This window comes from Penaeus monodon, chromosome 26 (assembly GCF_015228065.2).
Source record: "Penaeus monodon isolate SGIC_2016 chromosome 26, NSTDA_Pmon_1, whole genome shotgun sequence".
In the NCBI taxonomy this organism is placed as follows: domain Eukaryota; kingdom Metazoa; phylum Arthropoda; class Malacostraca; order Decapoda; family Penaeidae; genus Penaeus; species Penaeus monodon.
Genome location: NC_051411.1, coordinates 24301542 through 24306828, shown reverse-complemented (window position 1 = coordinate 24306828; position 5287 = coordinate 24301542).

Here is a 5287-nt window from a genome sequence, read left to right as displayed (position 1 = left end):
ATAGATATATATTATTATATATATATAATTAATTAATTATATAATAGAGAGAGAGAGGAGAGAGAGGAGAGAGAGAGAGAGGAGAGAGAGAGAGAGAGAGAAGAGAGAGGAGATGAGAGAGAGAGAGAGAGAGGAGGAGAGAGAGAGAGAGAGAGAGGAGAGAGAGAGAGAGAAGAGAGAGAGACAGAGAGACAAAGAGAGAGAAATAAAAAATTAATCTCTGCTTCTCTCCTCTCACCCCCCCCCCCTCCAGATAAAAGAGAAAAAAAGGTCGAATCGCATTTTTATCCGATGATCAAACTGGAAATTATATCTATCTATCTATCTATCTATCTATCTATCTATATATATGTGTGTGTGTGTGTGTGTATTAATCCATCTATCTCTCCATATATCTATTCATATATCCATCTATTTATCCGCCCATCTATCTATCCATCTATCTATCCACCCTATCTATATATCTACCTCTCACCCTTATTTATTTCTCCAATCACCCCCCCACCTCCACCCCCCCCCCCCAAAAAAAAAAAAAAAAAAAAATTCTTTCGCCCCGACCGCCCTGCGAAGACGCCCTCCTGAACCGGAACAAAGAACATCCGGTATTTCGCGGCTGCAGATTCCTCCTCTCCCAAGGATGCTGCGGGAGGCGAGCGTGATGCTCAAGCCTTGCTCTCTCTCCTTCGCTTCTGAGGTGGGTTTTTTTTTTTTTTTTTTTTTTCATGGTCTCGTGGCTTTCCTTTTTTTTTTTTTTTTTCTTTATATGATTTTTTTTTTTTTTTTGCTTTGGTTTGCTTTATTTGACTGATTTTTATCGGTTTTGATTGTAATCAGCTTATCTACCTGTCTGTCTGAGTTTCTTACTTCATGTATGTCTGTATCTGTTTGTCTGCCTTCCTGACTCTCTCTCTCTCTCTCTCTCTCTCTCTCTCTCTCTCTCTCTCTCTCTCTCTCTCTCTCTCTCTCTCTCTCTCTCTCTCTCTCTCTCTCTCTCTCTCTATCTATCTATCTATCTATCTATCTATCTGTCTCTCTCCAAAAAATAGAATTATAATAACAATGAAGAGAAAATCACCAGGAAAGAAAGAAATATTGATAATGATACTAATGATAATGAAAATAATGATGATGGTAATGGTAATAATGACAATAAAAATTATAATAATAATAATACCAATGATAATAACAGTAATGAAAAAGATGCACCATCAAGCACCATCAAAGAAACTCCTTAGACACTATATGACACCATAACCCCCCCCCCCCCAACGTTGCCACAATCTCTCCAGCCTCGAGACAAAGAGCGGGGGAAGGGGAGGGGGAGGGGGGAGAGGGGTGCGCACAGCCGAAAATTCTGACCGGGCGGGCCTATACACACGGGGGGGGGGGGGTAGAGGGGAAGGGGAGTAGAGGGAGGGGTAAAAGGGAAGGAAAGAAGGGGGGTGGGGTAGAAGGGAGGGAGAGGGAGGAGGGAGGGTTAGAGGGGAGTTAAAGGGGAGGGGGAGAAGAGGGTAAAGGAGGATGAGTCGAGGAGAAGGGAGGTTAAAGGGGAGGGAGAGAAGGGAGAAGGGAGAAAAGGGAGGGCTGGGGGAGGGAGGATGAGGGGGTAAAGGGGAGAGAGAGAGAGAAAGGGGAGAGGGAGGCTTTTTTCTCTCCTCCCCAAACACCTCCCCCCACCCCCACCCCCTCCTCCCTGGGCCAGACGTATTGATCAGTGACGACACTGACCTTCTGCCGTGGGGGTGGGGGGAAGGGCAGGGGGAGGGGGGTGTTTTCGTGTGTGCATTCGTGGGGGAGACGGAGAGAGGGAGGGGGGGAGCGGGGGGAGGGGGAGAAGTTTACGAGAGGAAGAGATGTTTGAAGTGTGTAAAGATGAGCTTTTAGATCACTGGAAATATGAATGAGTATGTGTGTTCGTGTGTGTGTGTGTGTGTGTGTGTGTGTGTTCGTGTGTGTGTGTGTGTGTGTGTGTGTGTGTGTCTGTGTGTGTGTTCGTGTATGTGTGTGTGTGTGTGTGTGTGTGTGTGTGTGTGTGTGTGTGTACAAGTGTACGTACCTGTATATGTCATGCCAGCACGCCTATAATTAATACTAATTAATACTACAATCATAATAATCCTCATTACGCCTGACTTTGGGCAATTCACGATAATCTCGTTATTACTCATTTCCTTGTTACTAAGCAATATTTTATTCATGTAATAATGAATATCAAACCTATACCACTGTCCTTTGTGAGAAAGACAAGTAAGGATAAAATGATTACATGGACTATTAATCTTATGTAATAGTAATTATCTTTATTAATATTATCACCTCTCGTTTATTAACTTTATGTAACTCCTCTTAGCAATTATTGTCATTTTTATTGCGGTTCGTTTTATCATGATTATTGATATTATCATTTTTATTATAGTTATAATCATTATTATCATCATTATTATTGATATTATGTCATTATTATTATTATTATTATCATTATTTATTATTATTATTATTATTGTTATTATTATTATTATTATTATTATTATTATTATTATTATTATTATCATTATTATTATTATTATTATCATTATTATTGATACTGTTAATGTTATTATTATCTTTATTATTATTATCATCATTATTATTATTATTATTATTATCATCATTATTTATTATTATATTATTATTATTATTATATTATTATTATATTATTATTATTATTATTCATTATATTATTATTTATATTATTATTATTATTATTATTATTATTATTATTATTATTATCATTAATTTTATTTTATTATTATTATTATTATTATTATATTTTATTATTATTATTATTATTATTATCATTTATTTTTTTATTATTATCATTATTACTATTATTATCATCATCATCATCATCAACACTATCATTATTATTACGATTATTATTATTATCACCATCATTATTATTACCATCAATTATAATATGATTATCATAATCATTACTTTTATCAATATCCATATTGCTGTTACTATTATCATTATTATCATCATCATTATCATTGCCATTAGTAATATTATCATTATTATCGTTATATTACTATTTAAGATTATCATAACAATGACTATTATTATCATTATTGTTAGCATCATCATCATTAATACTGTTATTATTATGATTTCATCATCATCATTATCAGCACAATTATTACGAATGTTGTTGTTGTTTTTACTGCTGTTGTTGTTGTTGCTCTTTTTATTACTACTATCATTATCATTATTATATTTATTATTACAGTTATCATTATTTTTATTTTCATATTGTTACTAGTATTTTCATTATCATTATTAGTAATAGTAATAGTATTAGTATTAATATCATTATCATTATTTATAACCATTATCATTATTACTATTATCATCATTATTGCTATTTCCCTTTACATCATCATGATAAATGTCATTATCACAGTCCTTATTATCATTAATCGTTAGTTACATCATTATCGTTGCTTTCATTATCTTACAGACAGTCGTACAGCCAAAAATATACAAAGGGAGAAAAGAGAGAGAGAGAGAGAGAGAGAGAGTGAGAGATAAAGAGAGAGAGAGAGAGGTGGGGGGGGAGGCGGAAGAGAGAGAGAGAGAGAGAGAGAGAGAGAGAGAGAGAGAGAGAGAGAGAGAGAGAGAGAGAGAGAGAGAGGAGACCTTCCCTCTCTCCCTGTATCTCTCCCTCCTTCACCCTCCATCCCTCCCTCCCTCTATCCCTCCCTCCTTTCCCCTCCATCCCACTCCTCACACCCCATGTTGCCTAACAAATCCCGAAGGTAGAATTTTAGATTATTCTCTACAGCAAAAATGACCTTTATGGATAAGGCAAGAAGGGGGGAAGGGGGGGGGGTGATGGTGAGTGGGGAGGAGGGGGATGAGGGAGGGGTGTACACGGGCCGTGACAGCTGGGGGCCTGGTTGAAGGGGGGAGGGGAGGGGGGATGGGGCCGACCCTCCATGGCGTTTGCGGGGGATGGGAGGGGGGGGGGAGGAAGGTCGAGCCCCTCCCATTTGGCATGGAATGGGAGGAGGGACGAAGCAGAGACGGGAGAGAGAGAGAGAGAGAGAGAGTAGAAGAGAAATAGTGAGAGAGAGAAAGAGAGAGAGAGGGGGGGAGGGGGAGAGAGAGACAGAGAAAAGAGAGAGAGAGAGAGAGAGAGAGAGAGAGAGAGAGAGAGAGAGAGAGAGAGAGAGAGAGAGAGAGGAAGAAGGGAGGAGGAAGGAAGAGAGAGACACAGACAGACAGACAGGTAGACAGACAGACAGACAAACTAGGAAACAGACAAACAGACAAACAGGCACAGAAACAGAGAGTGACAGACAGACACAGAGGGACAGACATCTAATTCCTCATACACAAACGACACGCCCATAGCCTACCCCTCCTACCCCCCCCCATTACCTGTCCCCCACCCTCCCCCACTCACCCCCACCCCCGCCCTCGCGCTGTCACAACCCTCCGTAGATCACACACACGACACCCAAGTACGCAAAGAAGCCCTAGAATGCGTACACCGGAAAAGGTTACGTACATGCGCTTGTGTACATGTGTCACTGTCAGAGTATATGATATGTGTCAGATCCTCCCGGCGTTAGTTTATGTGTTGCTATTCACGCGTTCTTTCTGTTCTAGAGAGAAAGGGGGAAATGAGGAGGGAAGAGGTGAGAGAAGTGGAGAGGAGGAATAAGTAGGAAGGAGAGTTGGAGAAGGGGCAATAGTCGAGAAAGAAATAGGAGAGAAAATGGAAGAATGGTAGAGGGCGACGAGCAGGAATGAGGGAGAGAGAAAAGGAAGTACAGATAAAGTTCAGAGGTAAAGAAACACGAAAGAAAAGGTAGCAGAATACAAGAAATAGAAGAGAAGCGAAGAAATGGAGAAACACATAAAGAAGACTATGCAACAGTTTATAAAAAAAGGTAAATGAAATAATACACCTGTTATGTAAGGTAAGAAAAGATTTGTGAATGAAACCCTTTCATGAATGGCAATATACTTAGCACAGCGTCCGTACTTACCCATTGTTTTGGTCGCTTCAGCTGTTCCTCGAAGTTGTCGGAAGTTACTAGAGAATGAACACTCCCTGCAGGCCGGTAGACGCCGGTAGACGAAGGTAGATGAAGGTAGATGTTGTTAGTACCTCGGCAACAGCAGCAGCAACTTGATGATGTTGGTGTGAGAGTAGATTTCCTTCTCTTTTTTCCTCTTCTCGGGAATACAAAAAAAAAAATCACTCGGGAGAGAAAAAAAAGGTTTATTGCAAAAGCCT